Below are 19,752 nucleotides of genomic sequence, written 5' to 3'. Positions count from 1 at the left end.
CTCACGTTCTTTGTCATATAAACATAAATTATAATATATAATATTTTAACATAAAGCCTTATTTTTGATTCGGTAAAACAGAATATAGAAAATACATCATTATTTGTGCAAGTACACTCTAAAAATTGTTGTATTTTCACGAAAAAAATATTGTAAAACTGGCCTAAATTTATGGTGAAAATAGCATAAAATAGGAACAAAAGACCCAAGTTAACGGTGAAAAAACCGTAAAAGCCAATTTTACGATAAACCGTAAATGTCACGGTAAAAAAAATTGGACTTCACGCACCAAGTTGCCAGGAATGTTATTAGAAATGAATGTATGTCCCTAATATAGAAAACTTCACTCGCCGTGGTGAAAACGACCTTGTAAATTCACATGTTCTCCCTAGACAGATCGAAACATGCTAGTGGAGCAGGTTTTGATTTCAAAAGCCCTTTGCATGTCAATCATATCACTTCTTTCTAATATTTCTTGAGAAAGCAAATATGTCACATCATAACTTCGTAATCCCTTTTTCCAAGAAATGTTTTTAGTTTTGAACGCGTGGACTTCACAGGTAACTGGGGTTTTCTCTTAACCTTTATTTTTTCGTTCATAGAATTCGCACGAATCTTTTCTTAAATTAACGCAGCCAATTCAACAGTGTTATCGAGTAACATGATTACGGAAAGTCAAGTTGGGGCAGTGACACACACGCGTCGCCGGGTTTGAAGACGCCTCGGACGCCGGCTTTGAAGCCGCCTCGAGATCACTATTCCACTGATACACCATCACGTCAGGTGACACGAGTCGCCTGACGTTTTATTCTATATGTTCGCTATTTCTATTTCAGTGGTCAAGCCGGCCTGAGTCCACTTGGGGGATGATACACAGGACTGAAGCCGGCGTGAAGGCGCCTTCAAAACCACAGCCAAATTTGGACTCGGTCCGAGGTGGCGTCAGTCCGGCAATCAAGGAAAAGTAGGTGATACAAACAAGTCGAGCCTCTTTCGACGCCGGCTTCGGTCCCCTTTCGGCTTATGTGTATCACCACCCTAAGATGTAGATCCGCTTATAAACATGCTTTTATAGTTGAACAAGGGAAGCCGTTTGATGAATTAGAAGTGCGTCATGAGTTACCACGTGATTAGTCACATGATACTCTGTGGATGAGCGCTACCGCGTAGTGACTTTGACCAATAGTCTAACATGTCTAAAGTCCGGATACTTTAGGGCACACATGAGTATTACAGACCCCCATTCACTCACGTGTTATATAATAGCTCATCTAAAAATCATTAAAAATCAATCCCTCGATAGATTTTGCTTTAATTCACTGACATTAGTCACAATTAACAGTGCATTAAGACTTGAAATGTTAATCAGGTACTTGCCCAGCTCAATCAAAAGTTAAATGGCCTGAAATAAGACTAACCATAATTTCGGCCAGTTCATTGCCAGAAAAACCAGAACTGCATTATGGGCAATAATAATTAAAATGAAATACAAAAATGCAGTCGAGCCTCCCCAAACGCCTTAATTATGAAAGAGTATGAACATAGCATTATCTCTATCGTTTTTCTTTTGATATACAAACATTTGATTTATTTTTAATGAATAATTTTAATCAATAAAGTCATGTGATCTTTACTTACGCCTGTCCGACATGCTTTGCGCGCAGATGAATTACTCTCGTGTGCCCTTTATGGATGAGCGCTACCGCGTAGTGACTTTGACCAGTATTCTAACATGTCTAAAGTCCGGTTTAACTTAAGCCATGCTTGGTCTGTGTTGAAAGTATGGGAGGCCAAACCTTCCAAATTAACATTTGCCTTATTATGTTTCCTATCTTTACATGGCTCTTACCCAGGAACGTTTTGATGATGAAGATAACCAATTCAGTAATTATTCCAAGTCAGTTATGAATGATTAGAGTGCCAAATGAGCTGACGAATTGTTCTATTACAAGTACCTGTCAAAATTGGCAATCCATAGTTCAAATTTAGACCAGAGTTTGACTTAAAACCGAGTTCAGAATAAGATCAAGTATATAACATTTCCTGTTGATTCCAAATGTGCGTAGGTATAGCTCCTACCTAAGATCACACATCATTTTTAAAACTTCTTCTAGCAGACAAACATTATTAATAGGATTCCTATATAAGGACATACATTCAACGAAATAATGAAGTCATTATTTTTGACAATCACGGTAAATTGTTCACGTACCGGCCGGTTCGCTCATAGGTCGCTCGTAATATAGTGCGGAATTTACAGTCAGCGTTATGGATCACGCCCTGTCGCTCAAAATGGCGCCAAATAATTAGCACAGCTATATCGAGGGAAAAGCAGAATAAAACTTCGAGATACAATATGTACGCATCATGGTATTAAGCTATTTTTGGTCAGGGAGCAATGTATTCAGTACTGCGACAATGCAATGAACTTCCGAGCGACGCAGCGGGGAGCTTTGTCTCAGGAATTCGTTTCGTCACTGCGTTCGGTTAAACTAACTAGGCGAAGTACTGGGTGGGAATGCTTGTGACGTCATTAACTAATCTTACTGACCACACTGCAAAATAAGTATGTTTGTTCTTTATTCACAGGTATATGTATATGTATATGTGTGTGTGTGTGTATATATATATATATATATATATATATATATATATATATATATATATATATATATATATATGTATATGTATATACATTTCTCATTTTCATTTCTTTCACCGTTTATTATTTACAAGAGAGTTGCCCAAAAGCTGTTTGCATTTATCTAACTCATTTATATATACTGTATAGGTGTGTGTGTGAGGTTGAGTGTGGCGGGGTGTTAAGGTGGTAAGTGTGTGTGTGTAAATATATTATTTATATATAGTTGCAAGAGAGAGACCTAGATTTGCCAAGAGTTTCTAAGTGGTACCCACATAATTACCCTAGGTACCTTATCCCTCTCCCCCACACACACATGCATGCGAGCGATAGAAGCAACTGTCTGGTAAAGTACCCATGATAAAATGTAGCTCAGTTCTTGAATGACCTCCATAAAATTATCATCTATTCAAAATACACTCGTTTTGTAGCATGGCAAACAATCCAATGCACTTTTACTATAGCCGGTCAAAGAATACTTAATGAACATACACTACCCTTGCAGTCTAAGCATCATTGTCATATGACCCCCTCCAGATATTTGCCCCATGCTTGGGGTACAAATTGCTAAATTTCCTTGCGAAACAACTTTAGTTCCTACGCCTTTGGCAAATTGTACTTCGCCAAAACGTTGTTTTGAAATAATGGAGAGACGAAACAAATTAAAAGGAAAAAGAGGCGAAATTTATTTTTATTCATCACATTTCGAGGACACATCTTACATTCCACCATTTTATGAATGAGATAACTGGCCTATCGAATGGAAATGGCTTGGTTTTTACGAAAAATTTGAGGAATAAATCACATTCTTTTGGTCATTCGTGCGAGTGGAAAATAAGATAAATGTTTCACTCTGCGGGAGTCGAAACAAGGATTGTGACAGATACTGATGCAAAACACTCCTAAGATATCAAATATTTGAACATACAGTATATAGATCATATTAGCGCCCTCCCTCAGAGGATATAGGAATACGTTTCGACGTAGTTGTCAGAGATGCGTCAGTTGCAGAACACCAATACATGCAAGGCAATGGCACTGACCTCTAAGATGGCGGCGTTATGACGTCAGTGCATCTGTAAAGCTAATAAGACCTATACGAATGATTTGCTTCTTGAACATTATTTTTTCACCCATTTTAGATTAAAAAAACCCAAAACCCTGTATCTTTTATTAGATGAAAAGCAAGATCCCTCTGATTGAACGAACATCTTTTAAAACCAAAGAATGTTTTGAACAAAGTCGAGCAAAGTTCAAGAAAATACATACGGCACAAAAGATGTGAATAATGAGAATGCAAATAATAATTTGTTATAATGGAAACTCTTTTATTTTGCAAGTTATGTAAAGTGCCCCGAAAGATCGTTTATGGAGGGGGCAAGACAGTCTAAGGAAACGTCATATTTTTTCAATTGGTTATGATAAACCTACAATAGGATGGACGACTACCCCGCACCCATTGTAGTAAATCTCGTGCTTTTAATGATTTAATATATGAATAGTTCAACGAAGTTGAACAGACTTGGATGTACAATGTATGTATTTATTTCAAGAGCGTATGACCAGGATAAATGCGTATGTGAAGAGGGAGTTCTATTCATGGACCTGGCCACGGAGGATTAACTATTGTTACTGGGGGTGCTGTAACAATGCTCAGCACCCCCAGTAACAATAGACTAATCCTCCGTGGATAGGTCCCTGGTTCTATTGATGTTATAACAAATGTAAGGACTTCAGTTATCTGGCTTGGATTCGAACCCACAGTCTGCATGATCTTTGATTGGCTAGGCACCCAACTGCCCCACCCTATACCCACTGGGTGAATTGGCGATTCATGGCCGTGTCGGCTTATTATCTCATCATGAATTTTCTTCTGTTGTAAGTATTACTGGGAGCGTTTCGTGAAACGTTTTGTCAGATCTTTTCACCGACTTACTTCCTCTCGGCCAATCAAATTCAAGGATTTGCAGCAGCTTATAACATTTTGCTTGTAAAATCACAGACTTTTTGATTCATGAACTGTTTCCTTGGTGTGTCTTATCTGATGATTATGAAAATATTAAATTTCATTTTGTAGGTCGTGGCCGGGTCATGACTATTGATCTAGCAATGGATATTCTTGTATAGTTTCGAGTGTTCTTAAATTCGAAGTATTTATGTTACAAGGGTGTGGCTTCCTACCCTGAAGAAGCAGCCTATGGGCGAGATATCATTTCAAATGAAAATATTCATGGGATTTGTGTTAACCTATTCAGACTATATTTATTCATACTAAAATACGTACATTAAAGACGTTCATAACACGGTATATACTCATCATATGAACGAGAGAAATAAAAGAAGAAACTCGTAAAACGAAGAACTCTCTGTCTTGAAATGCAAGGTAGAGAGTTGACATGATTAAAGAGCATTTGGTACTTCATCGTACATTCAGAAGATTATACGAGATAGACTTCTGGGGCCCAGTTCGTTACATGTGACAACTATTAGGCCTCCAACTTTTTCTTACGTCACCTGGGTCGGGTGCAGCACAATGTGGATCAATTTTACGCTGAAGGAAACAGCATCATGACCAAGATGTCTAGGATTTATAAACCCTCAACCCCTTTGTTGGGTCACAACGCCTCACTTGATTATGGGCCACGCCATCTGCACAGTTAATGGTGTCGGTTCCTGTATGAGACTATGAGTCAATAGTACGATTATTCCATGGACAGATAAGCTATTATAATACCCTAATGTACCCTCTTCCCGGCCCTGGCCCCTGGCCCCCGGTCGGCCCTAATTCCCCGACAAATTTAGAGAGATCAAGTGCCCCCGTCGAGGGGCTTGTTGAGGACCTGTAAGGGCGATGTGGTAGGGTACGATTCTCGCTATTATTCCCAGCTGGGGCCCCTTGCCGAGTCGCGCCCACACAGTTCATACCTGCAACCAGGTGTTTCATAAAAGACCAAACTCTGCATACATCAGCATCAGCAACTATTGAACGGTGCTAATACACGGTGGACCAGTTCACACTAGAGATGATACATAAGCTGCCTACCGTCTTCACACTGGCATCGGACACCGCTACAGCCTCGGGCTAGTCCCGAGACATTATAGCGATGTTGGCATCAGTGTGAATACTCGCACTTACTTATCATCATACTTACCAGAGTCAATTATGTCGTCATACGCTGGCTTAAACGATCTGAGAGTGTTTCACAAAGAGTTTAGTGTGACTTAAAGTCAAGTTAAATGCTGACGAGGAAATGACCATGTAACGCGCAATCTCATTGGTTATTATGCATTAGTGCGCGTCCTCTAAGGATAATATGACCAATGCGGTGATGCCTTTTATTCAGCACGCAACTGGATATTTAAGCATGGCTCTAAGTCACATTTAACTCAATGTGAAACACCCCCACGTGTGCTTCATTAAAAAAACTCTGCCGGCTAAAGATGAAGGTAACAAATAATTTTCAAGCATTTTCAATGAAAGAGGGGAAAAACGTTGCACTTGTAACTCCAAAGTGTGATAACACCCCGCCATACGACGAAATTTAATTTGCAACAAGAATTGACGAAGGCGAAATCCAGACGACGGGCTCGAATTTACTAATATTTGTTTTATCGCGCCGAAAAGACGATTGTCTGATTTGAAATAGAATGGATGTGAGTAAACCTTAGAGTGCCCGTGTAAGACACGACGAAATTGAAATATCACTGGAAGTGAGGTAAATTGAAATGAATTAACTTTCGATGAACAAGCATTGACTTTGGATAATGGTTATCCTTATTATTTATTTTTATGGTCGAAAGTATGATAACCATTATCTGATAAAAAGAAATGACATTCCTCTCAACCCCCACCGCGAACCCAGTCCTATTCTAAGATGTTACATTATTTTAAAAAACATACACTCTACATTGCAGGGATTTAAAATAAATCCAGATGGACTGTAGTTACGGACCAATCGAATTCTGGATTTAGTTCAATTCAAGTTTAAATCCCAAAGGCTTTAAATTCAAATGCCACGAGATTTAAAACTAAATGTTTAGGATTCAAACTAAATCCAGTATTCGATTGGTATTTAACCGCCGTCTATCTGGATTTATGTCAAATCATGCCATTTACAGTGTACCATTGGTCGGTAAGAGTTGTCTGTAGCAGGTTTGAGAAAGGCAATTAATCGACTTCTTCCAATTACAACATACAAAACATATACATTTCAATTGCAATACACATATCTTTTTTGGACATGTTAACAGATAGAAACCAAGACAAACAACCTGATAAGAGGCAAACAATGAAAACATAAATCGATTATGGATAACAGAAAGTGAAATATAGGTTTGCCAAGAAATCGTCAAAATGTGTTTTCCATATTGAATAAGATTTGAAGAGAAAGATACTTACAACGCTTTTCTCAGCTCCATGGTCGAAATGAACTCTCTCTTCTGTTATAATAAAAATATCTGTTCCCGATTCAGGACCTTCCAGACCGTTTCTGTTCCCCTGGTAGCAATGGACCTCACCTCGAATTCATGGAGATAGCGATGATGGTGCTGGTGACGATGACGTTCTTGGTAAGGGTGACGATGTTGGCGTCGACGATGATGGCTGTGTGCAAGAAATGAGGAGGATGGCGATGGGAAAAGAATGAAGAAAAAGAGCCGAAGTTACAAGGACGAGATTTCCTTTAAGCTGTCAGATACCAGTTTCTCCCTGATAGATAACCTTTTTGCTGCCTTAAAGAACGCTTGAAGACAATTTTTTCTCGTAAGCGCTCCTCACAAAGTACCAATCCGTCCTACAACCGTATAGCATCAACAGATAGAAAGTGTTGTCTCGACGGTAGTGATGATGCTTTTGCCTGATAAGGATATTTCTATCTTTTAAAATTGTTGGCTCCTCTACGCTAGGTTCTATGTAGCATTCTTAGGAAATGAAGAAGTACTTTGCCTTGGGGTATACGTGGCCTCCTTAGTGATATTAAGAAGTGCCTCGAGCTAATAAGGCGTGTAACGATGTACTGCACTAGCGTACATAACGGCACAGACTCGACAAGCATCTATCTTCCTGTGGTGACTGAGCTAGTACTACTGCAATGCTACCAAAGGGAATATTCCAGACGAAGATGGGAGAAGGAGAAGAGAAGGGAGGAGATTAGAAGGAGGAATTTCTTCCTTTTAAACTTGGTTCGACCCAAGACGCGTCTTGGGAGAGCTGACATTGGAGAGCGACCAGGGTGGATACACGACGCGCCCTTTTTATTTGCCCGGCTCGCTCGGCGGGGACTGACATCTCAAACCGCCTCCCAGCTCAGCGGGTGGCGACCAGGTCTTATTGGTTCATTTTCTTGTGCTCTTTGGAAGATTTTTTTTATTTCATTCGACAAGAAGCGAAGATGGAGACGTGGATGAAAGACAAAACTTATGTGATAACAGAAACATAATTTGAGATTAGGTTAGCTGTAAATGATTATTGCACTTACAACAAGAAACAAGGGACAAAAAAGTGGGAGAAATGGCTTTAAGCCCCCCCCCCTCCCTTGAAGTTGCATGTTTGACATCAAATGTCGTTCACCCTGCATCCAACACATCCCACCCTCCTTCCATCCATAGCTGAACTCATCTAAAAATTGGTGCAATTAGCTGCATAGAAAACCCGGAAAGCAAGATGAAAGGGAGGGGAAAGAGAAAGAGCGACGTGCCGGGATGGTTTGTTTGAAATTAAAACAAAAAAGAGAAAGGAAGAGAACGGAAACCAAAAAAATGAAATAATGCATTGATGTGAAGATGATAACCATCTAGACTTTCTAAGGAAGAAGTCAGATTTCATTTGATATTCCAGTCGTGGTGATAAACACAACTACACTCTAAATGCAAAAGAACTAATCCGGTCCCTAATCAAGCTGCTCTCAGACGAAGACGAGGCACCAGTCGCTTTGGAGTGGGATTTATAAATACATTTTTGAGATTGGATTTACCTTAGTCTCTTTGGAGCGAAAATGTCTAAAGATATACACTGTTCACTCCAGAAGGAACTTAAATTAATGCACTCTCAAAAGATGTTAATCCCACTCCAAAAAGAGGACCAGATTAGCTCTTTTGCATTTAGAGTGTATGTTCTAAAATATTCCAGTTAAATGACAAATAATCAAAGTAGACACGCATTCGAAATAAAATGCCATAATGTTGTTAGGCCCTGCAAATTGGCGACAAAAGGCATGTGCAAACGAATTACGTAAAATAAGTGCTTGGAAACCAAGTCAGTTTCTTCAATCTTCCTTCCTTACTGAGAAGAATAAGTCCCGAAGCCACATCATATATGGGTCCTGTCTTACAAAGAGTTATGATTGATCCGACGAACCTCAACTATGGAAAGCCATCGTTGTCATATTTTTTTCCTACAGGAAATTTGCACAATGTCCTTTGTAAACAAAGAGGAAACACACTGAATTGTCAAGACAACGATGCATGTATAAGTATACATAATATCTAGAAAGCATTTTGAAGATGTTGGCGTTCCATAGTTGATCGGATCAGTCGTAAATGTAAAGACGGGACCCTGGTGACGTCACAGTAGGCAAGCCTATAGGGTGCTTAGACACCGATATTAATAGTTTTAAAAAAGTCAGATATGACTGATACTGATTGATATTAATTTTGGACTCTACACGTTTGTCATTAGGAAGTTTAAAATATGACCCGTTCACATGAGATCTTCTACATCCCCCCCCCCCAAAAAAAAGGTCACAATAAGCTAATAAAAGATTAGACCAAAAGCTTCGGTCTCTGTTTTGTTGGTTGTTCCGCTGAACTCCGTTGGCTCCACTCACCAAATACAGAGACCGAAGTTCTAGCTCGATCTGTACAGGGACTCAATGGCCATATTTTTATGTATTAAGTTCGGATAAAACAGGGAAGTGAAGTTGCGCGACAGCCGAAGTAAGTCACTGTTTTTCCCCTTTTAAGTTTATTTTCCCCCGTTTTGGTGCATTTCAGGCCAAAACGGAATAATAATCTTTATTTTGGTATAGTTCTTTCAATATATTTTTTACGAGATAAAGACGAAAATTGATGAGCCCCGTCGGGGGGATTCTGCATTGTTAACCCTCTAATGGTGGCTGCACGATAGCGAGCCGTCTGTGTAAGAGGAGAAAAGAAAATGTTTAAAAACTCTATATGGCCCGAATTCACAAAGGTCGACTAAAGTTATACCGGGGTTAAATTTAGTCGGGGGTTAACTAATACCGGGGTATAAAGTTAGTCCACCGCGCTATTCACAAACGGTGGACTAACTAATCCATGGACTAACTTTAGCACCCGGTGCTAAATTTAACCCACGGCTGAGTTATACCCCGGTGATAACTTTAGTCCATGGATTAAATCATGGACTGAAGCTAGCATACTATTATAACACTGCACTGAGCATGCTCAGTGTAATAAAGCAGTACTGAGCATGCTCAGTGCCGTATTTGAGAGTTTCGTCTGCTAGGGCCATATGAAATGTCGCCATTGCATCACATGAGTTAGGAAGCAGAACTCAACCCCAAAATCATGTATCAGCAGCATGAACTTGAATTTCTTAGCAATGAGGTGTTGACAACGAACATTGTCATTACTTATTTGTTAATATTTACCAACTTAGGTTCGGACTAACGTTAGCGCTGCCTGCGCCCGAGCTAGCTCGACTGCGCCTGCAGCATCGTAGTCGTACCGTATCGAGAAGTTCAAACTCCGTCAATGTACGGTACCGTGCGGTAGGTGCACTGCAACGTGAAGAAGTTTTAACCTTTTTTAGACAGCTGCAGCAGCCGGCTTTTTCGAGGGGGTTTTACACATTTTTTTTCAATTTCTTATTTCTCAATTGGTTAGTGGAGGCAACGGAGTCCAGCGGAACAATGACAGAGACCAAAGTTTTTTTGTTTTTTTTTGCCTTTTTGGTCTAATATGAAGTCCAGATCGATCGCCATCGTATTACAGTGCAGTTAGACGTGGATCTAGGCCTATAATAGCGTGCCGTAACTGCGTTTTAGGCCTGAGGAAGTTACTTAGATCTAGGCCTACGGAAAAATAAATCTAACGTTACACGCCAATTACATCTAGATCAAGTGCACATTTGTTTGAATTAAATCATAACCAATCTGATTGTATAATCCTACCTACCTTATCGAAGTCCGGTGGAACTTTGCCCGGAGCTAGCTTTGATAGAAAATGGAAATATGGAATTGAATCTTTGTTTGGGTTATGTACTTGGTAAATGGTGGGGCCAGCGTCGCGTGGGGTGAAGCGACATGACCTTGATCTGATCTCGCGTCCACAAGCGTGCCTCTTTTCCTTTCCCTCAGAATTGACTTTCCCATTCAAAGTAATATTTTCAATTAATTTATTTATTCTTTTCTTTTTATATGGTGTATCTCGATAAATTGATTTTAAAAAAAAAATTAAGCGAGCAAAATTTTTTTTAAATTGACATTAAAATCCTAGTTTGTGTTAGATTTTCACATAATATCAAAAAATATTCTATTTCACCCTCATTTCTTTTATCTTTTTCTTGGTCGTGATTTTTTTTTTTTTTTGGGAGGGGGGGGGGCAAGAGCCCCAAGCCCCCCTCCCTATTCTATACGTCAGTTCTACCAACATCTCTAAAAGGAGCTGAGATACTCATTAGTAGCTCCTCCACACTCACTGGTCACTCTTGCAATCCCATTATTCCAAACCTTAACCTTAACCTATATACTCCAGTTTGCTTTGGAGGGGGGGGGGGGGGGGGGTCAAGCTATTCACCATGCTTGCAATATTTTTTTCCTTAAAGGAAACACAATTTCCTTATCAGAAAAATAAAGACTTATCAATCCTGGATAAGTGTAAAGGGTATTCCACCCAATCATAATAATATATTTGAAATTGGGGAAATATCAGTGGGCTAAATATGGAATATCAGGTAAAATAAAAACTTGCGAGCAAGGAAAAATATTCAACATTTTGATATCAAATATCAAATTTTGTGATAGATTTGACATAATATTCAGAAAATAATGTGTTTCACCCATAGAGATACATCTCTATGGTTTCACCTTTCTTTCTTTTCTTGGTAATATTTTTTTTTTTTTTTTTTTTTGGGGGGGGGGGGACTTTTTCCATAGTCAGTGGTCCATGGTCCGCCCTCTATACTTTCAAACTGAAGGGACTAAATTTCCTAAAATAAAATAACTTTTAAACAAAGATTTATGCTATAAATATAACACCACAGGCAATTCTCTCAGTGACACATGTAGCTACCTTTACTCCTTTCATTTCTCATTTGCTTCAATCACATGTACATTATTGTGCATCTTAACGTGCCAAATACTTTTCTCTCAATTAAGTTCTATTATAAATAATTTTGCATGATGCCTTACAACAAGTTTCTTGAAGTATATCCTCCTGCACAAGCAAGCAATCACTTGACTTTCTTCATACACAACCTTAACCAACATACCATTACCACCACCCCTGTCTTACACATAACCTTAATCTCTCCTTAGCACAATTTTTATCTGAAAGTAAATAAAATAAGACTTTCTTATATAAATTTATTTTTTGCCTCCTGCAAGAACGATGAACCATGCAGCATATGGACAGAATTGATAAAAGAATTTCATTTTTGTTTTCTCCTGACACAATTACTTGAAAACGATATAAAAGGACAAGTCCACCCCCACAAAGTTGATTTGAATAAAAAGAGAAAAACACAACGAGCGTAACACTGAAAATTTCATCAAAATCTGATGTAAAGATATTAAGTTATGACATTATGACATTATGACTACAAACTTATATGTACATCCCAGTCGGCATGCAAACTATTTCTTTTAATTCTACAAGATGAAATATTCAAATTTTCTCTTCATTGTCAAGTGAAACCAAGATTAGTCCCCCCCCCCCCCGAACATGTGGACATCATTGACTGTCTCATTTGCATGTCACTGATCTGTGCATATAACTGTGTTGTGAAAAATAAGCCAAACTTGAAAATTTCATAACGTTCCTATTTTACAACCGACACGGATTTTGATGAAATTCTCAGCATTATGCTCGGTTGATTTTTTTTCTATTAATTCAAATCGATTTTTTTTTCTGGGGAGGACTTGACCTTTAAAATCAAAACTTATATGTACATGTGTAGTAGACAGAGCAGTTTATTTAGTGCATTACTTTTTAAGGTAGATTGAAATTCTTTACATAATGATACAAATGATATGTTTACGTTTTCAGAAACTCTGAATGAAAATAGATAAACAACGGATTAAATAAAGTTTAATGAAGATTTTAAACTCTACAGCTAAAGCATGGATATCACAAGTAATTTGTCAAATATCTTTCTGAAAGAAATTAAAAGATGATTCTATAAAATAGTAATATCAAACAAATGATAATAGCTTGCAATGTATTTATAGTGCTTACTACAGAAATGTATCTTAGGGCCTATGAAAATAGGTGAAAAAAAGGATATTCAGCAAAAATGATATCTTATAATTTAAATTTGATAAATTAAGAAGATGCAAATGCTAAGGAAAAATGAATATTTAATTAACAAAGAGGTTTTGAAATTGAAATCATGAGACTTAAAACATTGATTGTTGATTAAAACAAAATTGGTATAAAATAGACTTGAATCATAAGAAAGACCAAGTCCATCTCATGCCAAACTTAATTAAGCATGAAAAAAATGTTGCTTATACCTCTCATGTCCCTGCTTATACATTAGCCCATCATATGTGTCATTTATATCCTGGAATTCACGTCCCAAACCTTTTATCAAACAAGAAAAATGTTGTGAACTTGGGTTTTTAAAAAGCAAGATGGTCATTTGATCACTAATGATAAATCGGAATGCATGAATACATCCTATCAACCAAGCACTTTTTTTTTTTTGCTTGTCAATTTTTTTTCTGGTACGAAATCCTTTATTTGTGATTGAAGACCTTTTTTTTTTTTACTTGTAAAATTTTTCGGCCGAACGGTTTTGCCCTCCCTGTGGAAAATCCTAGGTACGCCACTACAACCAAGCTACCATTTTTTATCACAAGTGTCCACTTTCATGCACAGATAATGCAATGGAATGCTTATACCCGTAGCACACCGTCCTTTTCTATTGACAACAGAATGCAGGCAGGAATTCATCAAAGAGGGGAGCAACGGATACCTGCAATAAGGATCAAAACAAAATGAATATTAGAAAATTTGCTCTTCGGTATTCTTTCTGCAAATATATCTTCATTGATCAAGCAATTAATACCTCCTTTACCTGAATAAGCAAAATGCTTTTTTTTTTCTTCTATTTTTCATTTCTCCTGCAATAGGAAAGTTAGCAGATTATCTATATTTTTTTTCTTCAGTGAAATCTTTAAAATTGTCTTATTTCACATATTAAGAGTATAAAATTACAAGAAAATTTGACCAACAACAAGATTGAAACTTGATAAGACAGTATGTAGTAGGGGCCAATATATTTTTTCTTCATTATCACATACCTCTAGTAGGTGTTGAATACAGAGAATATCACATTAAAAACTGAGTGAGTATACCAACCTATACATTTACAGAAGACCTGTTCTTCCTGCTAAGTACAGGGCTTGTTCCCCATCAGGACTCCTGATGCAGACATGGCCTGGATTGGCCCCAATCGATAGCACCTATGACTCTTGGAAACCTGTAGCAATCATCAAATTGTCGCTGGGTGGTTTGAATTTCTCGTCATCGGAAACTTCATTGACTGTTACTCCTTGCTATTGCCTCAGAAAAATCTTTGATGATTCTGCACACGGATGACTGTGATATAGTTGCTTCGTCTGCTTGCATCTTCTAAAAGGTACCTTTAATTATCGAATGATAAGTGATGTTATGTAATTGGTTTATTGATATGAAAGCCAATTGATACTTTACCATTTACGTTTGCAAACATTGTGCTTCTGTTATGACCTGATGTTTATGATGCACTGGAACTGCTTAAATAGATTTTTCTTCGATTCATTAAAAAAAAAAACTCTACTGCAATAACAATCCATGCAAAATGGAGAATATCTCTGTTAAGCTGAAATGACATACCAATATTTCTTTTTGGGTGGTTATAAATCATCCTTCATGATAATTTCCCACTTGAATATGACATATTTGTATTAAAAAATGTTGCTACATTGTAAAAAATGAGAGAAAAATAAAATCCCCACCTATTTCCAACCCAAAGGGTTACATGTTTCATTCCGACAAAAACCTTTCTGTGAAATACCCCCAACACTCCCCCTCCCCTGTAAGGGGTTACTAGTACTCCTGGCTGAAAGCAGAAACAAAAATCATACAATTTGGATGATTAATAATGAATATTAGGTTTTGCATTAATTATTTCTGTGAAACATGTGCATGTTTTCATGAATATGCAAGAAATAGCCTGATGAAGTCACATCCACACATTTTCCACACATGAATGTACAAGGGTTCCATGATATTTGCTCTGGCGACAATTACTCAATGGAAAATCTGCATGCTAAGCAAAACATAAAACTTAATTTTCATGACTAGATACTTCCAATCCTTGATCCTTACATTATTCTGAACTCGCAATAACTATCTTAAATATATAATCAGCAGTCAACCCCATTTTTACATTCCTGGAGGAAAAAAAATAATGATTATGATTTCAGATCACTAGAGAACAAGTGGGGATATGAATATTGCATATGAGATACACAGAACTGTTTCCCCCAAGTTATGTAAAACTTTAAAACTGAATCAATTCATAATTCTCCATCCAATATTGATGGTTATTGCTAGTCGAATTGTTCTTTATCAAAATCTCATCATTTTTGGCCTGGAAAATCACTTTCATAGAACATAATTTGACCCCCCCCCCCCCCAATTACCCTCTGCTTTATAGTTCGCACATGAAAACTCACCAATGACATAAAACAAAGTCCTGTCAAAACCTGTAACATGACAGGCAATGTGTGGTTCTCTCTGTTGGTACCCCACTCTGAGAGGTTCATCCTCGTAGTATTCAAATGGATTCTTCCTGTCTCTTAATCCATGCTGTGGTCTTTCTATGTGTTGCTGAATCTGCATGGAAGTTAAAAGATTGTGTTTAAGAGTCACCATGAATGGGCAATTTACTCTTTGAATTTCATTTAATTCAAAATTGTTTAAAATGAGGAACAGAATGTGAAAGATTATACAGAAATCCTTAAAAAAAGATAGGATAAAAATTATAATTGACATGAGTAGCTTTTCTATTTACCTACTTGTAAAAGTGAAGAAAAAAAACCTGCCAATTGTTGCTGATCATCATCATTGATCAAACCATGCACGTCATAGAGATGCTTCTATGAAAACTGATTTACTGAATCACTTTCAATTGGCTTTAATAATGAAGGCAAGGCACTAATTTTATGGAACTTTGTTTACACAAATAGAGGTTATTGCTTGCGAGTGACTTTCGAATAACATATTTTCATGAATCTTCATCAAAGTCGATCTCATTAAACCTTTTTTTCTACCCCCCCCCCGGCATTCATCAGACTGACAATGCTTTCTTTCTCTCTTTTAAATAAATATTCAACAAAATGTCAGGATTAATTGGAGATCAACAAGCCTAGTGACCAGTAGACAAATATATATGTTAATAACACACAAGCAAAGTCCCCCCTCTTCTTTTTTGTCAATTACTATGACAAGAATGAAAAAGTAACATACATGTCACATGATACATTTACAATTACATGATGAATTCAAATCCCAGAAATAATATTTTATTAAAAAAGGCAATTTTAATGACATTAAATTTTTTTTAAATATGAATTGATAAGGCATACCTCACTCTCTTGCAAGACGGCACAGCAGTTCAAAATTGTGAGCCATGTTTGCTTTGTCTTGATTGAGCACAATCTGCCGAGTATGTATGGTCTGTTGCTGATATGGAAGAAAAAAAATAATGAAAAAAATATTTATTCATCAATCATACTGCAATGTCAAGGTATATCAAAGAAAAAAAAAATAAAGCAGCTACAAATGTAGATTGATAAAATCCGCTGTTTCAGAGGAGTCGTTCAACATTTTCTGATTTTTTTTTTGGTGGGACGGGATGCTGCGGAGCCACATGAAATCTCAGGGGAGCATATCCCCGACAGAAATAACCCTATTTATCGGTCTACTACAAATGTAGAGGACTGAAGATCAAATGCACTTGTCTGTGGTCTCATGTGAATATAACATTGGGACTCCTTGTGAAAAAAAAATACTTGAAACAAAGAGGGTGGGGTAGAGTTTATAATAACCCCCAAACGAGAGAATTTTCAATGTTAGACCTCAGTTAGATCTACTCAAATAATCAATTAGGCCTAGGATTTCCATTATTTTTTAATGTTTTGACGACACCGTAAATCTATAAGTGATCGCAAATGCAATGCCGAAGGTCAGTAAAACTTAGTTTTAGTAAAAGTAAAATCAGCTCATTTATAGCTGTTGGAGTAAACAGCGGTGAGTGGAACCCAATCTTTATTAAATATTTTTTCAAAAAATAATTTAATCAGGGCTTAGCCTTAAGTTAGAGTTGACCCTTATTAAAATATTTTCTTTACTCCAACGATGTTGTAGGACTAACTCTAACATGGCTACCAGGTAAGCTTCATAGCTTGACCATCTATCCAAGCCAAGACAAAGCCAGCCCAGAGTAGAATGTCTAAGTTAGACCGGCTCTGTATTGTAGTGTTTAAAAAAAACTTGTATTGCTGCTCTCCTGGACTTGCCTTGGCCTTGCTTCAGTCTCAGACAAAATTAGATGCACAGTACTCAGTAGCTGTGTTGGCAAGGCCAGGAGGAGTGGCAGGCCAGGAGGAGTGGCAGGGGTATCGTAGACAATAAAAATTCCATGAAAATCACACGAAATCGAAAATCACTGCCTGACATAACTAGCAAATAGTATCGACCTTTCAATCACGCCTACCTGGCCTGTGTAGTGTACGCTAATTGCGTCTCGCACTGCAATGCTCATAGATATGAACGCACACAAAAGTACATGGCTGGGACTGAGCAGCTTAGAGACGCGACGATAACAATGATTCAGATACCATTTCAAGTTTTCGAGTATACCTTTTGGAAAGTTAAAGCTATCAATAATAGTTACAGATGGAACTGAAGGCTCCGTCATGATTTAAGCTCCAAAAATTATGTAATTTACTTACAATCTCGGTCGAAGTCGTGAAATATGAAGCTTTAGATAAGCCGATCACACCGAATCTCGTCTCTGCCCAAAAAACTTTTTTCTTGCAGCAAACTTTTCCGCAATCGAAATGCTGCTCTCTGATTGGTTAAAACCGTGGACTAACTTTAACCCACCGATTTAGTCCACCCCAAAGAGCTGACTAAGTCGTGACGTCAAATGACGCGTTTTATACCCCGGTATAACTTTAGTCGACCTTTGTGAATCGCAAAAGTTAGCCCCTAGGTGCTAACTTTAGTCCATGGATTAAAATGACGTCAAATGACGCGTTTTATACCCCGGGTATAACTTTAGTCCACCTTTGTGAATTCGGGCCATAGAAACAGACGGCTGACAGCTGTCTAATAAAAGATGGACTATTTTTGTAAGATTTCGTTCATTTGCTCCTGAAAATGTACAAACTATGCCAGGGCCTGACGTAGGTAACGTCACATTTCAGTCGGTTTTAATTTGTTGTAATTTCGTGCAACGCTTTTTCGTAGGTTTTGGTAGCGCATTACATTCTTGTCGTATTCTGTCAATGAAAACGAGTTTAAACGATCGAGGCTCATCAAATAAGCTATAAGCTAGGCATTTTGTGTCTACCATATTGGATTTTTCTCAGAAAAAAACGCGTAAATGTCACTTGCCATCATCCTTCTTCTTTCCTAAATTTGCATCTTGAGACATGACGTCCCCTTTGAAATTAATCGAGGAAGCGATTGAGTAGTTTATTAAACGACAGCAGGGAACACATCCCTGGTGAGAGTAATTATTTTTTCATTATCTTGTTTCTGTTTTAATTGATTCTCTTTATTTTATTGTAACACTCTTTTATTCAGTCTTTCGTGTTTTATACTTTTGTCACAAACTAATTTCTGGTAAATGTAGGGCCTTTTCACACATGAATCTTGAATCATCATTGTAATGATGATTGCTAATGTTATCGTGACTGTGATTAGCGTTCGTGATTCTAATCATGTTCTAGTTTGTTTTCACACGTACTAAATATTCGTCATTAGCCTTAATTTTTTACTGAAATCATCATTCAAATTACGGTTTTTTTTACGTGTGAACGGGCGGAAATAGTATTAATATTCAACATTTCAATTCACTGCCGCACAAAACGAAATATTGCGTATCCATGATACTCGCGTTATACAGGGTCTAAAACTTATACACAAAACTATACATATGACATTGACAACTGAAGTATGAAGCTCATATCGAAGCACACACTGCGTTACACTGAGAACACATCGTGTTACTCTGCATGGTGAGCACACTGTGATACACATGTGGACCCACTGTGATACACTGGTGAACTATCTGGTTAACACACTGTGATAAACAGGTTGACACACTGTGTTACTCTGGTGAACACACTGTGATACACCATTAGACCCATTGTGTTACTGTCGTGAACACACTGTGATTACTGGTACACAGGTTGACACACTGTGTTACTCTGGTGAACACACTGTGATACACAGGTTGACACCCTGTGATACACTGGTGAACACACAGTATGACAATGGGAACACGATGGGTGATTTTAAGTACGGTGTTGAAATCTGGTGTTGGTGTTGTGACAACACCAGTCACAACACCGTACTTGAAATCAGGCTGGTGTTGGGATTGACCTCGGAAAATATGACGTATTTCCGGCAGTTCGTGTTGAAGGATTGTGTTGAATGTCGTCTGCTGAAACCAGCACTGCGGCTGGTGTTGACGATCTACGTGGATTTTCCCATTCACCAACACCAACCCCAGGGATTGTAAAATCATGATTTCAAGTTCGATGTTGGCAATCTCAAGCTCGTGAACAGGCGGCGAACACGATGAAACATCCCCGTAAAATTAGCTTTTACAAATTCATTTGACTTTTATA

At 37.8% G+C, this 19,752-nt stretch overlaps 1 long non-coding RNA gene across 1 annotated transcript; it reads right to left on the bottom strand.

Annotated features, from left to right (window-relative positions):
* Positions 1-13,546: 13,546 nt before the first annotated feature.
* Positions 13,547-17,933, bottom strand: LOC129280541 (uncharacterized). Its single transcript, XR_010296337.1, has 5 exons — positions 17,845-17,933; positions 16,477-16,573; positions 15,565-15,724; positions 14,204-14,487; positions 13,547-13,817 (listed from the first exon to the last, which is right to left on the bottom strand). It is a non-coding gene; the product is annotated as an uncharacterized LOC129280541 (long non-coding RNA).
* Positions 17,934-19,752: the final 1,819 nt, after the last annotated feature.

This window comes from Lytechinus pictus, chromosome 17 (genome assembly GCF_037042905.1).
Source record: "Lytechinus pictus isolate F3 Inbred chromosome 17, Lp3.0, whole genome shotgun sequence".
In the NCBI taxonomy this organism is placed as follows: Eukaryota; Metazoa; Echinodermata; class Echinoidea; order Temnopleuroida; family Toxopneustidae; genus Lytechinus; species Lytechinus pictus.
Note: the sequence above shows the minus strand (reverse complement) of the source record. Positions and strands in the feature narration are given on the sequence as shown.